The sequence below is a fragment of the Microtus pennsylvanicus genome, chromosome 11, assembly GCF_037038515.1.
Source record: "Microtus pennsylvanicus isolate mMicPen1 chromosome 11, mMicPen1.hap1, whole genome shotgun sequence".
In the NCBI taxonomy this organism is placed as follows: Eukaryota; Metazoa; Chordata; class Mammalia; order Rodentia; family Cricetidae; genus Microtus; species Microtus pennsylvanicus.
In genome coordinates, this window is record NC_134589.1 from 23,342,247 (window position 1) to 23,358,353 (window position 16,107).

At 56.9% G+C, this 16,107-nt stretch overlaps 1 protein-coding gene across 4 annotated transcripts in view; it reads right to left on the reverse strand.

Annotated features, from left to right (window-relative positions):
- Rara (retinoic acid receptor alpha) overlaps window positions 1-14,951 on the reverse strand; it is a 49,871-nt gene extending 34,920 nt beyond the window's left edge. For 2 of the 4 annotated variants that reach the window (XM_075990798.1, XM_075990799.1), the window contains exons 1-2: window positions 6,520-6,699; window positions 5,529-6,403 (exon numbers count right to left, since the gene is read on the reverse strand). The gene's annotated coding sequence lies outside the window, so the exon portion shown is untranslated. Of the gene's footprint in view, window positions 1-5,528; window positions 6,404-6,519; window positions 6,700-14,846 lie in introns of those variants that run through there. The other 2 variants (XM_075990800.1, XM_075990801.1) reach the window with 2 other exon arrangements.
- Window positions 14,952-16,107: the final 1,156 nt, after the last annotated feature.

Genomic DNA, 16,107 nt, shown 5'->3' on the forward strand with positions numbered 1-16,107 from the left:
GGACCCCCCAGCTTGGAAACCACCGATGTGCATACCCAGCCTGGCATGGGGCTTTCCCCACCCTCACCCTGGCAGCTGCCCCCTCTCCACCTCCTCTCCACCATGCAGGAAGCACAGTTCACTCATAATTAGGGGAAGGTGTGTGTGTGTGTGTGTGTGTGTGTGTGTGTGTGTGTGCGCGCGTAGGGGGGGGGATGATCAGAGAAGCAAACCCAGCAGTCGCAAGTAGAGATGGGCTACATCAGTCCCCACTCCTGCCTCAGCTCAGCCCCAACCCCAGCCTGCTGCACTCTGAATCCTAGGGCACGCTGCCAATAGAACTAGATGCTACCAGTCCCCTCCCGTCATCCCTCCCTGGGGACCCAAGCTGCAGGGAAGCCAGGAACACCCCCCACTACCTCAGGATATCCTTTTGGCTCTGACCCCAGACCAGGCCTGAGTCAGACTGGGCCCTGCCCCACAACCCCACACCCTAGGACCCCCCAGGAACTTCCTACGCCATAGGGAGCCCCTTAGTCCAGCAAGAACCAGGGGGAATCTCTTCTCTTCTCCATGCCTAGCCAAGCAGAGAAACCCCACATTAGGTGGGAAAATCTAGTCACTGAACTCTTGGGCCTTCCCTTCAAGCACAGAGCTTGCTGAAGCCGAGAGAAGCTGGTGTGGCCATGTGTGGGAGAGCTAGCTGGCTGCAGAGCCACTTCCAGTCTCCCCACCCATAAAACATCAGGGACCCGGTGGCCCAGAGTCCTGTATATTCCAGCGTGGATCCCAAGAAGCCACAAACTCTCCGGGGAGGAAGGAAGGAGAGGAGAGAGGAAGGTAGGGTCTATGAAGTGATGTCTGAAAAGGCAGAAGGACCCAGACTGAGGGGATGCGGCCACTAAATCAGTCTCACAGTCACGGCCACAAAGTCGGTCTTCCCAACACAGTCTGAGTAGGTGGCTGTGACTCCTTCCCACAGACAGAAGTCTGAGGGCCCTAAGGGACCTGAGTCGTCAGAGACCACACACACAGGCTCAGCTTGAAAGGGCCCCCTAGACAGGCCTCTCAAGCACCCCCCCTCCCAATTGTGGGCCTTGAGGGGAGGGGCAGGTCCCTCCCCACAAAAACCAGGGGTAGTGCCTACGGCGGCCATCACCATGGCAACCAACAACAAACATCCCAGGAACCACAGTGGGACAGGAAGTGATGAGCACGTGACAGGAAGACTTCCCCCCCCACTGTTAGGGGGGTGCAGACAGGAGAGTTTGCAGCCCTTGGGGAATCAGCTGTCATCCCCCAACATTCCCCTTCCTAGAGCTGGAGAGAAGAGGGGTCCGCTAGGAGGGTGGCCACTCCCCACCACTCTGTGCACAGTCAGTTCATACAGGGCTCACAGTGCCCTCCTCCACCTGCCACTCAAGGTTACCCTCCCTCATCCCCCCCCCCCCACTTCCTGCCGTGACTGGAGATCAGAGAACTCCATGCCACAGCTTCCCTTTCTCAAGTCTCGATTCCTGGGCTGAAGGTTTCGCTGTGGGGCAAGGGACAGGAGGGCTGGGGACCTGCAGTAGATAGAGCCCAAGGGACAGCTGCTCCAGGGGGAGAGGCCGGGAGGGGCTACCCAATAGGTGTGTACTCGTGGGCACACAGCGAGGAGGTCACCGTGACACACTGAGGCTGCCTGACCTTAGGCAGCTTTGAGGAAGAGGGAGCCAGGGCCAGAGAACCTAACCAGTACCCCACATACTCCACCTGGGTCCTATCCTGAGCCTCCGGGTTCACTCTGGTTTTTCCGGTGGCCTCCAAGCAGGCAAATTCCCAAAGACCCAGCCCTTATCACCTCTCCCCTGCCTTTTGTGCTGAGGAATCCCCGCTCCGGGTTCCAAGGTGCCCGCCCAGACGAGGGCACCTTGGCTGAGGTGAGGGGAATGGAACCTCCCTCCACTCCCCTCCCCTTCTCTGCAGATGTCCCAGGCTATATTTAGCTCAAGCCGGGCGGCCAGCCAGCCCCAGACTCCCCACCGGCCGAGAGCTGAGCTCCCAATTTTTTATGCAATTAAAACATTAAGAGAACCACCCCATCGGCCCCCCCATGCGCACAAGCGCGCGTGCACACACACGCACCCGCACACACACACTGCCCTGTCAAGGCAGGAGAGCTCTAAGAACTTGAAGGAGGACTGCCTACTCTTGCCTACTCTACAGCATCCAATGATGGGGTAACGGGGTCCTCGGGCAGGATAGGAGCATCAAGGCTCAGATGAGGGTGACTGACACGTGCAGCGGTGTGGGGGATGGGCTTTGCTAGTTCCCACCAGAAAGGAAAGGCCTATCTAGAAGAGGCTGGGGGCTGGCTGGAGAAATTCCACCTGTCATTTTGCAGCCCCTCGCTGGCCGGCTCCGGTTACAAGGCTGGAGTTGGCAACAGGTGCTGGCCAGGCTGGCAGCAGCTTAATCCCCCACCAGCTACTGGGACTGAGTGTGGAGCCTGGAGGTCCAGCAGGGGCCTTTGGGGGCAGGATGCTAAATGGAAGGAGGTATCTCAGGGCCAACGAGGGGCCTCTGCAGGAGGCAGCCCCCGTGTGATGGAGGGACCAGTGTGGCCAGGCAAACCCTACAGCAGCACCTATTTCATCTTCCCTATGATGCCAGGCCAGCGGGCGGACTAGAGTGTGGGAGGTCTGTCTGCCTGCCTCTTCCTCCTCCTTACCAAATTCCTGGAACAGGCAAGGGAGGTTCCAGTTGCAGTGAGGGGAGAGCAGGCAGGCGGTCCCGGCTTGGGGGGAAGGGTAAGTGGGGAGGGGAGATGAGGACCAGAGAGGGAGGCAAGATCCAGACAAGATCCAGACGAAGCAAGAGACACCCACACCCAAACTAGACTAGGGACACACACACCGACACTGACACGTTCTCACACTCTGGGCCAGGTCCCTGCACGCCGCCCACCCTGTAGGGACACCCAGACACCCTCAACTAATCCTGCCAATTCCCAGGACACCTCCTGGACACACAAGGAGATCCAGAGCTGCCCTGCCCCCACATCCCACAGAAACCGTGTGGGCTCCAGACAGCAGCAGGAGGGCGGAGAGGGAAACAGGAGGAAAGACAACAGGCGTCAGCTAGGATGCGGAGCCAAAGCCTAGCGAGCTGGGGGTATCACTGGCTACACTTCTTTCTCAAGACTCAGTAAGTCATGACAACCTTGGTCATCTCGCCAGAGGCTCTGCCAGCTTCCCACACTCCTAAAACCACCGCCACCAGACAGGGGTGTGGGGTGCTGGGAGTGGATGATTGTGCTTATTCGTCAAGGGGTAGGGTTACCTTCCTCCAAGTCCATCACCCTAAATCCTAGGCAGGGCTGCTCCCCAGAAGACCCCATTGCGGGCTGGGCTCAACTCCTCTCTTCTCCAACTGAGAAAAGGTGCCCTGCTGAGGTATCCCAGGGGACAGGGATCTGGGTATTAAAGTTTATTTCATGTCACACAGTTCTGAGGACAATCCACCTACAACCTCAGAATCTGAACGAGAGTGACCTGGTGAGAAAGATCCCAGAAGGTGGAGCTAGCTTCAGGGACCAAACGGTTAATGGAAGGGCAGTTCATCTGAGTCTGTCTGTGTCCCCCAAACAGACCTGAAGGCCACTCAATGTTCTCACCCCCACACTAGACAGGCTGGCAGGAACAACGTCACGGCATGAGTGGGTGACTGTGCCCATTGGGGGAGGCACAGGGGTGATCAGGCTGCCTACAGCTAGCTTCCTGCCAGGCTGCCACATGGTTAGGAGTAGGAGGTGAACTAGGAGGTATCCCAGGGTGCCAGCAGGTGCATTTAGGGTCAGACTACAGAGGCGAGATTCAAGGCTGTGGCAGGACAAAGCTAATTCCCAGCCCAGTGTCTGCCACTAGATCTGAGGAACCCCTGCAGTGATGGCCTTCTGCACACACTGCAGGCTCACACCCTCCAAGTGCCTGCAAATCCACCATTGTAGGCTCCCAAGGGCCTACTTGAGTCTGACCCTATTGACCTCTCTGCTTCATGGCCCAGACTCCCAGGCAGCACTGGTGTGCCAGCCCCTCCCCGTGTGCCATCTTTCACAGCTACAAATTCTGTGACTCCACATCCCTCTTCCTCACAAGGAAGAGCCAAGCATCTACCGCCAAACCCTCTTCACGTTCCCGTCCCCAGACCCATTTCCACCCCTCCCAGGGGAGGCCCCAAGGCTCCAGGCCACCCCCACTCCAACGTAGGGCTTTCCCCAGCTATGTCTCCACACAAAGCCCTGTAGAAGTTGGAGGAGTTTGGGGACCTGAACCCTAATTTTCTAGCAGGACCTAGGAGTCCATACTAGGTCCCCAAAAATTCCTCCCCCAAAAAATTGTGCCTTGGGAAGCCTTCAGCTGCAGAAAACGCCTGGCACTCCTGAGTCTCCATGCTGGTAGGGTGATCAGGAGAGGGACTGGGAGCTAGTTAAAAAAAAAAAAAGAGCAAAGGGCAGAGGAAAAATTCTGTTGGAGAGCACACACACATGTGCACACAGGCAGCAGGTAGCAATCTGGCTTCAAAATCGGAAGCTGGCACTAGGTAGGAGCAGGGGGTACCCTCCCTTCCATGCCAATACATTGGGCATCCTATCCAAGAAAGGATGGGCAGTGAAAAACACACACACAAATCCAAAAAACTTCTCAAGACTGAGTTTGTTGTTGTTTTTGAAATTATTTCCATATGAGGTGGCCCCCACCCCCAGCCTAGCGCACTGGGGGATCTGTCCCCCTTTCCCACGAGCAGTCTGACAGCAGGGCAGTGCCCAGAGAGGAAAGGGGACACAGTTAAACTGATTTGCCAACCACCCCTCAACATACACACATCTGGCTAGCAGCTTCCAAGCCTCGTGGGTGGCACTAGATCCCAGACATCCTCGGCAAAGCAAGGTCGGCCGGTCTACTCTGTCCTTCCCTCACCCCGAAAGGCTTCCACAACCTCCAAGTAACACAAGACACAGGCGCATCTCACCCAACCGCACTGGCTCCCGCACCCAATTCTGACGGCTCCCCCACACTCCAACCGAGACACCAGCTGAGCGGGCCCCGCCCCCCAGCCAGATCCCTCTGGTGGGGGGTGGGCCCCCTGGCTGATTCTCCCCAAACCACAGGGCGGCTCAGGTAACAGGAGAAGAGAGTTGGAGGGGGCTAGTCCGTTGGGCATCTGATCTCTCCCCAAACAGGTTTTCAGAAGTCTTTTTGTTTGGTTTGGTTTTGAAGAAAAAGAGAGAGTCCCCGGCGGGTGGATCCTCCACGGCTGGAGCTCTGGGGACACGCGCGGCAGACAGCCGCAGAAGCCTCAAGGCTGCGCGCGCGAAGATGCGGCGCAGACGGGGCTCCCCAACCCCGGACACGCCAGCGGCAAGCTGGGAAGCCCAGGGAACCCCGGGTTCCCGTGGAAACCGCCCGGCACCCTGTCCCCGCCCGCGACTACCATCCAGAGCAGGCCACCGGGCCCCGATACGTGAGAGCGCCGAGGGCTCCCCAGGATCCCAGGGGAGAGGTTACCTCGAAGCGAGGGGATGCAACCCGTCTGGGTGTCTGTGAGCACTGCGTCTGCCCCAAGTCGGAACCTCGGCGCTGCCAGGAGTCAGGGGTGTGAGGTCCTCGGAGAGGAGCCGTCCGGGGGGCCGCAGCTCAGGGGCGCGGGGCGACGGCAGCGGCCATGGCGAGTCACGTGCGGAGGCTGAAACTTTACCCGGAGCCCCAGACTGGGGGGGCGGAGGGTATGGAGCTGGGGTGGGAGGGAGGCTCCCCCTCTCGCAAGTCCGCCCCTGCCTGCCACGGGCCAATCACTAGCCGGGGGCGGGTTCTCAGGCTCACACCCGCCCCTCTCTCCTTAATAGACCCAGGGAAGGGCAATTCTTAAAGGAGACGCTTCCAGCCCACGGCTGGACCGTGGGAATCTGGGAGAATCCTCCTTCAAAACGCCAGGAAAGAGATTCAGAGCGAGAAGGGGTGTGTGTGTGTGTGAAGTTCAGAGAAAAGAATAAAAATAAGACTCGGCGGAGAAAGAACCTCAGAGTGCGGTATCCTACACACTCCCTTCCCCCAGCTACACGCCCACACTCACAGGGACACACACACATCGCACACACCTACTAAACCTGGGAAGAGAGGAGGTGGTGTAATATGGAAGAGAACGCACTGACTCCTGCCCCAGCTGTCAAGTCTTTGTCTCTCCCAATCACAGTCCTCTGGGGCCAGGGGAAACAGAAAGCTATCTGACCTTGAGCAAGCCACTTCCCTTCTCTGGACCTTTACAGTTCTCATCTGCAAAACCGAAGCACAAAGAGTGGACGTCTTCCGGATATCTTTCCCCAACACCTCTCCAGCTCAAGTGGGTTCGAGGAAACTTCTAACAACTCAATTCCTCCGAGGAGCTAAAAGTATCACCCCAAAAGACGGGTCTTAGGTTGGCCAGGAGCCCTCTCCACCCCCATCCCCCGCCCCCGCCCATCCTAGAAGACTCCACTCGAGTGGCCAGGGCAGTTCATACATGTTCCAGGAGGACAGGATCTGAATCATACTCCATCTGCAGACCTCAGTCCCCGGTTGTCATAAGCCCCTTTCCAGCCATTTGGAAGGCTAAAGTCCCCACTGCTGGCAGTCCACCGGAGGAGGGTGGGTCCGCTATGAAGCGCCTCCCTCACCGAGTTCCTGGGCAGCGAAGTAGCAAGTGCCCCCACAGGACACAGGACATCCCACTGGAAAGGGAAGTGCCACACGCCCAGGCCTCCACCCTAGAGAAGAGACGCTCAGTCTGATCAGGTGGCCCGATTTTCAGACTAGGAACAAGAGGTCCGAGACCCATATTGAATTTTGTCCACCGTTGCATCGGTTGCTGAACCCGCTTAGAATTGGAGTTATCTGCTTCTCTCTCTCTGGCTCTGCTCCTCGGCCTAGAAAGGGTAGCACAGGCCAGGTTGGTGGGACGCTCTGCCCAGAGGTCGGACGCAAGGGAAAACTAGCCTAGGCAAAGGGGAGCTGTGCTTCCCCAGGCCCTTCCTGCCCGCTGGGCCAGAGCAGAAAGCCGCCTCCGGCTCCTGTCTGGGTTTCCGCCGGTGCTAACCACCCGCCCAGCCCCTCCCTCCTGCTCCTGCTCCGTCCCCGTCCCGTCCCGTTCTGTCCCGTACAGATCCATCCACAAACATGCGCTCAGCAGGCAAGAATGCGCCAATGGCTCCCAGATGTGGAGGCCGACGCTTAACCCCTTCCCCTCCACACACCCCTCCACGCACCCCTCCCCGCATCCCCCTTAAGCCGTCTTGTCAGAGCCCCCACCGTCTTCAGGGGCCTCCATCCAAGTGAGGAACCAGGTTAAGAGAGGGCTAAGGCCAGTCCACCTCTAGCTCCCAGCTCCCACAGGTTGCACCCAGCCTGTATCCTATGAGGCCAAGAGGGAAGGTTTATGGTCAGGAAAATTCAAGTGTGCATGCATAGAGTTACACTGCCTCCACATGGGTAGCCTTCAGGCACACCTGCCAGCATATGGATTCAGGTACACTCTTATACACACACCCTGGCACAAAGGCATAACCCCACACATGTTCATGGTGTGAATGTGTACACCTCCAAGACAGATATGCACACCCCAGCACACAAAAGCAACAACAGGTGTGTGTGTGTGTGTGTGTGTGTGTGTGTGTGTGTGTGTGTATACAAGGTCATGAAGCAGAGAATGTACCGTGGTTGTGAACAGCCATGGTTGCAGATCCATGTGGAAATGATGGAGGAAACCCATGCTCACACAAACCACTTCCTATAGGAGACCAGACACATACAAGATTGCACACACGGCCTGCACACCTTTGGGAGGCTTTCTTGGCTTTCTTCATGCCCAGGGCACTCAATACCACAGGTCCAAAGTCCAGCCCTACCCTCCTCCTACTGCAGAAATCAGAAGTTCCTAGGTAGAGGGGCCAGCAGGCAGGGGCGCCTTTCAGGAGAACAGAGTACTTAGAATATAGCAAGAGTCTAGGAAGGAAGGTGTCCTAGGGCCTCTATTATCCCTGCACAAAGGAGACCGGCTGAGTGGGGGTGAAGGAGACACTTTCCCAGGACAAGGGTCCCTCTTCAGACTAACAAAGGCCAGAGAGGGCTCAGACAGGTAAGGACAGCTGTCCAGGAACCGCTCCTAACCGTCAAAGGAGTTGCAGCCTGTGGGGGGCTCCTACAAAGCAGCATTAAATCAGGGGTGGTAGCGCACACCTGTAACCTGTACCAGCAGCTCTTGGGATCCTCCAGCAGGGACTGCTGAAGCTGCAGGCCAGTTTGGGCCAGCCGTGGCTACAGAGTGAGAACAGAACAATCAAAGTACAGCAGGGAGTCAGCATGGTGGTGCGTGCGTGCGTGCGTGCGTGCGTGCGTGCGTGCGTGCGTGTGTGTGTGTGTGTGTGTGTGTGTGTAACCTCAGCATCCCAGCACTATGGAGATAGAAGCAGGAGGATTAGGAGTTTGAGGACAGCCTAAAGAGGGAGCAGGAGAACATTGGCACAGGCATGCAAGCACTAAGCAGAATCTGAAGAGGGCGTGGTCTCGAAGACCACCTGGGGGCAGGAGAGCTGGCTGAGAGGTTAAGAGCACTGGCTGGCTGCTCTTCCAGAGGATCCAGGTTCAATTTGCAGCACCCACAGGGCAGCTCACAACTGTCTGTTCCTCCTGTTCCAGGGGATCCGACACCCTTACACAGACATACATGTAGGCAGAACACCAATGTATGTAAAATAAAAATAAATGCATTACTTTTAAAAAAAAAAGACCACCTGGAGGTGGGTGAGGTGAGAAGTACTTGCTAGAACCAGCCTCAACTCGTCCCTCCTCCCCAGCCTCCCAGCTTAGGTATCCAAAGGTGTACTTCACGGTTACCTTGGATCCACTTTTCAGTCCAACATGGGTCCTGTACCCATAGTACAGAATAGGAAACTGAGGCTCACAAAGAAATCGCCAACCAATTGAATGTGCTCGTTCACGCTTATCATCCCAGCCCTTGGGAGACTGAGACTGGGGGTGGCCATGAACTCTAGGCAACCCTAGTAAGTTCCAGGCCAGCCTGGGCTACAGAGTAAGAACCTGTCACAAACAAATAGAACAAAAGAAAAATGAATTGCTTTGCCAAGGTCATGCAGTTTGTCAATGCAGATCCCAGGCTCCCGCCATGGCCATCACCAGCACACTCCCCTGTCCCTTCAACTCAAACATCTCCCACTCTATCCTGAAGCCTGCACCTTCATCCTTTACCTCCTCAACAGAGCCTGTGGGGGAAGCAGCATGCCTGCCTGGCTCTGTGGGCTTATGGGTAGGGCCAGGAGATGAAAGAGCCCGGAGAAGGCACTGAGGGTACACATATAACCACCACCCTAGCCCTTGCATGATGCCCACCTACCAGGCGGGCATGGCCTGGTGACTCAGCCGCATCCGGGTAAGATGCCAGGGTAGTGACTCACCTACCGAGAAGAGCTGAGTCTGGTACTTTGCCAGCCCGGGGACAGAAGCGACTTAGTCACTCTCCGGGCTGTGCTGCCCAGCAGGCATGGCCTAAAGATCAGGGAAGAGGGCCAGCTATGTCCCTCTTTGGTCACATGCGCCCCCTGGTGAAGGCAAGCCTCAGCATCCAGGACTGAACTGTGGCTCTGCTGGCCCCCCGCCTCCTCCCTACTGCCCAGCCTCATGGTACCAGCTCTGCTCTGGTGCCAACAAGTTTAGTGAGACCCTTGGGCAGGGCTGCCCCTCCCCCTTGCAGCCTGCCCCCCTGCCCATCACTCACCACCCACTCTCTGACTTACCCCACCTCCTCCTGCCACCCAAGTTGTACCCAGGCTATGAGTCTCCTTTAAACATGTCCTGGCAGCACCCCTGCCCCCACAGCCCCTCTCACCCTCCCCACCCCCACATCTCACACACACACACACACACACACACACACACACACACACACACTCCTGCCAGCAGCTGCTGAAGTTGTTGAGCAGGAGGGAAATCATGAGGGTGGGGCCAGGGATTGAGTTACCAAAGCCAATGGGGTGGGCTGTCACCCAATCCCTTCTCTAGCTCCTTCCCCGGTCTCCCTCACCCACCTGCCTCCCGCCCTACCTCTGGCTGGCAGCCCGCTGCCCTTTGAGCCCCTCCACCCCACTCCACCCAAACTAGGAAATAAGTGTTCGGGAGGATTTGTCAAGCTAAGACCAGCCCGGTATATGTGAGCGATGGAGACGGCGTGCCTGTGCCCAGTGTTGGGACTACAACTGTACACTAGGTGTGTCTATGCCCATGCTAAGCCAGAAAGGGACAGAATGACTTACAGGGTCCCGAGGGAGTTGGAGGGGCCCAAAGGGAGTCGACCCGCTGAACGGCCTCAATCCATTTGCACTATTGATTTCTCACACGCTGCAGCAGGCTTGATGGGGGGCGTGATAAATCAGGACCCCAGAGACAGGGAGACTTGAGTGGAGACGGGGGGAGGGGCTCCTGACCATAAGACCCACTAGGAGCAGAGCGGCTGGGTGAGGAGGTGGCCAGCCAGAAACCCAGAAACCAGCAGAGGCTGGGTGGCAGGAGGTAGGGACAGAAAGTAGGTGTTAGATCGCCACAATGCCCTCCAGCTGGCAACACTGGTAGTTCCAGAACAACTCTAGGGGGCGTCACTCACCTCCCAAACTAAAGAATGGCTTTCTCGGCACCTACACACCATGGATCCCTTAAGGAACCAGAATGCCAACAGACTCCCAAGAGAGAGCAACACCCTACGGAACTGTCTCCCCATCCCAGTCCTTGGCTCCTAGGCCAGAGGACATCTGCTGACGGCTCTGTTCCCTTTTTGTGCTGGTGGCAATGGCACGGGTCCTGGGCACAGCAGGAACGGGCTCACAAAGGGTTCCGAAGGGTCTGAAGATCCGTATTCTTGTCCTCCATCTGTTCCCAAGTCATCCTGCAACTGTGGACAAATCCCTGGGCCTCTCTAAGTCTCTAAAACGAAACAGCTGGGCGGGATGTCCCTTCCGAAAGGTGGCTCCAAGCCCCAGAGTTTGCCAGCCTGGGAATGTGCTGGACGCTGGCCAGTGCCTCCATTCACACCAGTAGCCACAGGCCACCCAAACAAACCCCAGCCCCAACCTCCTTCCAGCCTGGACACAGACTCTTTCCACATGGTGGACATATAAACAAACCAAGCTGGGTTTTACAGAGACCCTGCACAAATCAGCAGGGAGGGAAACAGCCCTCCCTGCTGTCCCTGACCTGAGGTTCTCCTTGCTGCAAACCGGGAAGGGAAGCAGAAGCAGAAGAACGGTGCAAGCCACTAGCATAGCTAGTGACTGGCAGGGAGGCATATCCCGATCTGGTTCCCCTCTGTAAGGGGAAGGGGTTTATCCGAGCCTCAAAAGCCCCTTTCAGAGCTGAGGGAAATTGGACAGAGAAACGTGAGGGGTCCCCAGAGCTCCTCTGTTGGTCTGATCTGAGCCCAGCCCCTCTTTGCAAGGTTGCTCCCCTGGCCAGCATACTTCCTTGTTCTTTCTGCTACCCCCGGCCCTTCCTCACTCTGATGCCTGCCTTCTTACCCTCACCTCGGCCAGCCCCTCTGCCTGCCCCGTGCTTTTCTGCACGTCCCTCCTGCCAGGGGACAGACCAACTAAAAATAGTCCCCACAGCCTTTCTCGCCCACAGCTGCCCAAAGAGCAGGAAATGAGGGGGGCAGGGAGGCCCGTGCCCTGCCCTCACCCACCAACTCTCAACTCAGAACAGTGTCCAGCACTCTGGCCCGGGGCTAGTGCCAACTTGGCCATCTCTGGGTCATCCCGCACTCCTCCCTGGAGTGGAGGGGGGGAGGCTGCTCATAAGTGCCTACAATCACAGAGTTGCCCCAGCACTGTGGGAGAAGAAAGGATGCAATTGGTCTAGAGGGAACCCTTCCCAATTTCTAACAAATCAATGCCAACCACATTGTGGGCACCGAGAGGGGAAGGCTTGGCTCTACCCACTGCTCTTTTGAGGGCAGAGGGAATTAGCATTGGTAAAGTTTCTGTGTTTCCTTTCTCCAAGCCCAACTGGAGAGAGGACAAACTAGTACCCCAGCCCCAATTATGCTAGCCTTTGCTCCCCAAAATATACATGGTTCAGATATAGGTGTTTCAGTAGGCACCCCCATACCACAGACAAAAGGGCAGCAGAAGATCTTGGATACCCACAGGTAGAGCAAAAAGCCTGAAGCTAAGACCACGCTATGTCCACCAAGCTGGGCATGCACTGTCAGAAGCTGAACTGGAGGTCATGAGGGAGAAGCTTGCTCTCAGGGGTACCACAGGCTATGGTACCTTGCTACCCATCCCATTTGGGATTTCTGGCACCTCCCAGCTCTAAGGGAAGGCCCTCCCCATACGGGAGGCAGGAAACCAGTTTAGAGACTCTCTGGAGGCCAGCAAGGTAGCCCTGTTCTGTGAGGCAAGTGGGAAACCCAGAAGTCCTGGCCTCCAGCCCAGAGAGTGAATGATATCTCTGAGGAGAGGAAAGGAAACAGGCTCAAAAGGCGTGCACGTGCACACACACGCACGTATACACACACACACACACACACACCAGATATGACCCATAGGAAGGAAGGTTCCGGTGAGAAGGGCTGGATTGGAGCAGCCCTTCCTACTATGAACAGGAAGGAAGAGAGAAGAAGGTGAAGCCATGGGAATGGGGGAGACAGTCTAGCTCCCATCTGCAGCCCCAGGTGCCTGCATTTTAAGGCTTCGGGTGTAGGATCCACTCCCGACCTCCAGGCCCCTAGTCCCTAGCTGTTCTAGCTGTTCTTTCCCCGGCTTCCTCTGGCTCCCCTTCCCTGGGATCAAGCCAGGAGTCAGCTAGCCCAAGGTGGTGTTCTCTCTCTCTCCTCTCTCGGGAGCCAGGGCATGCCAGGGGCTTCCCTCCGCCTGCCTGCTTGCCTGCTTTCAGTCACCACACATACCTCAGCTGTCCAATCCGATTAGGGCTTCTGCCCAGTGAGCCGGACAAGGAGGCCACTGGGCAGGGAAGAGACAGACAAGGACACAGACGGGGATGGGGAAAGGAAGGTGGAGAAGAGGATCCCGGACTAAGCTGTGTGGCCTCTGGGGGGAAAAAAAAGAGCCTGGTGCAAAGACAGATCCGTGCTGTCTGGCAAGCACCCTGGCGACAGGGTGAGACACTGGCTCTCAGGAAGTTCTGCATCCTCAGGCAATGGGCTCCTCTGTCCCCTGGACAGTGGTGGAAGGAAACTGAAGGCAGAGAGACTGACCCAGATTTAAAGAGGGTTCCTATCCTAGAACTCTGCAGTCCTAACTAGAGTTTACAGGGGCGGGGGGTTGTTCACTATCTCCTAGGCCTTTCACAGAAGGGTCACTGTCAGGTAAGCCTATGGACAGAAGTTTTGTTTACAAACAAAGAAACTGCGGTTTAGCTGGAAGGAAGACCATACATGCAAATGGTTAAGAGTCTCCAGTTCAAGCCTTTGACTCCCAGTCTGTTGTTCACACCCGGGATCCCCACTTTCCCGTTCTGTATCAGGAGCAGAACTGAGTTTGGAATCCATTCCATTATAGACCCTCTCCTCCAAAGCCAACCCTCAAGGGGACCCTGGAAACGTGAGGGGGGGGATATAGAGCACACAGCTAGTTTCCAGAAAGGTGCGTGTCACCTACCCTCACGACATTCTGAAAACCACTCTGTGATGGGTCTGGGCCTTTTCTATCACCCCCACCCCCATTCAGCTACCCCCCACCAGGCAAGATACACACGTGGCCACTAGACAGTCAGACATCTGCCCTTCGTATAAGCCCACCAACCATCATGAGATGCCTCCGACCTCCAGCAAACAGGAGGGGAAAATCAGCCAGTGTAAAAGGCAGGTACCATCCAGCTTCCTCCCAGAGAGCCTGCAGGAGGGCAGAAGCTCAGGGACCTCCCAGCTCTAGAGTAACACCAGGAGCCTGGGGCTCTGTAAGCCAAGGCGTGCAGGGAGCTGGCATGGCTGAAAGGCCTTCCAGATCTGGTCCACACCCCCTTCCCCAGCCATCTGGACTCAGCCCGATCTGGCTTGGGCCTGGCTGGGATCTCTCTCTTTGGATGCATACGGGGAACCTTTATCCAAAATGTCTAGGTCTTCCAACCACATGGTCTCCACACAGCAGGCACTCGAGGGAGGGGGCTTCTGCACTAGGTGCTGAGGTGTTGGCAGGAAGGAAGAGTTCTAGGCTGGAAGGACTTTCCCTAGAGAACAAGGTCAGGAGAGCTCACCATTCTCCTACAAAGCCCGTGGGCACCCAAGTGTGTCCTGCACCTGGAAGGAGACCTGTGCTCCCGACATCGTGAGTGGGAGTGGAGGCAAAGTCCTGAGCTCCAGGCTGGGAAGCCACGAAGACGAAAAGCGAGGGAGCAATCCCTCCGGGAGAGTGGGGTCTTTTTCACGCCCCTCTCCACTTTTTCTGCCAAGCCATCACTTCCCATTCTCCGGTCTAGGTGAGGTGGGAGGTGGGGGGGGGGCGTTGAAGCAATACTGCAAAGGAGGGTGCAAGGGCGTGGGGCCTGGGCAGACCTTCCCCCACTTTCCATTCTTAGCTAGAGAAAGGAGAATGCCTGGGGGGGGGGTGCGAATTGCAAGGGATGAGCTCCGGGGGTCTGGGACTCAGAGCTTTCCAACGCCCCAGGGTTCCCAGGCTCCCACCTCCCTGGACTACTGTGAGCAATGGGGGGAGGAGGCGTGGGGAAAGCCTGAACTGGCGAAGAGGGAAGCGGCCCGGTCTGGAGCAGAGAGACTCCCCCGAAAGGAGGTCCGGGGAGAATTGGGAGGGGGTGTGTGCATGATCCTACCTGCTCAGGTGTGTGCCGGCAGGGGGGCGATGGGGTTCCCAGGAGAACCGGGGAAGCCCTCTCAGCTCGATTCAGGATTCCCCCCTGCTTCTGGGTTAGGCTGCTGCAAGAGGCACGGTTCCCGTTGGGTCCTAAAGCCCACTCTCCAGCTAGTAGGCTCTCCCTGCCCTCTTACTACCCGCCCCCACTTGGTGAAAGGGTGCAGCACTAAGGACTGATGGAGGAAAACTAACCCACTGGAAGAAAGATGGGGGGTCTGAACCATGGGTGGGGCCAGGGCAGTATCGGATCTCAACACACACCACACCACAGACATTTCTTTCTTCCTCTCCTGGGCCTGTGGACTTGCCCTTGGGCCCTGGGGATGGGGTTGAGGACCTTATTCTCTCATGGGGCTATTTAGCTATCAGCTTTGGGAATGTGGGGGGGGGTGTCCTTTTAGACGGACAGACAGACACCTGCTTCTGTCCTCTTTTTCAGGCTGTGTTGGTGTAGTCATTCCGCTGTCTTATCCCTAAGTGTGTCAGAGACCCTCCTAGCAGAAAACCTTGGTCTTCAGCAAGAGTGCCGACGTCTCAGTGGTAGCTGGAGAGGAGATGGTGGGTTCCTGTTGGACTACAGTGCCTGCTACGGTGTACTAGGGAGGCTGTGGTGCTCACACATGGACAGGAGAGTCTGAGCAGGTGGGACAGGACAGGAGGGGCCGTCTTTTGATGCATCCAGTACTAGAGATGGCCATCAGCAGGGGATGCGTAAGACACAAAACCTAGAAGTCAACCAGTGTCCTCGCTCAACCCTCAACAGGGCCTTGAGTCTTTATTACCATAATGAACACCTTCAAGGGCTTTCCCTTGTATACTCTGGGGCGGGAGCCTCTCCCAAGACCAGAGATCAACTTCAAGGTCATTGACTCTGTTGTATAGGACAACCAGGTTTCTCAAAAGTTGCTCCTTCTCTGGTCACCCTGAAAGAAAAACTGGTGGGCATGGTGGGCCAGCGAGAGGTGGCCAAGGCAGGCGTCTGTAGGGTGTTGGACTGAGAACATTTTGCAAGGAGTGTTGCCTGGGTACTGTTTCCAACAGCAGAGACGTGGCGGGGGTGGGGGGGAGATGTCATGGGGTGAAGGGCTAAGAGAAGATCAGGCATCTTGAGGGAAGGGAGAGAGCCCTGGCCTCTTCCTAGAAGGGTAGAGGGCAAGAGCAGAGCCTCCAACCTCAGTCTTGCAGGAAGAACTGGAAGGAGCCAGACAGCGAGGATGGAA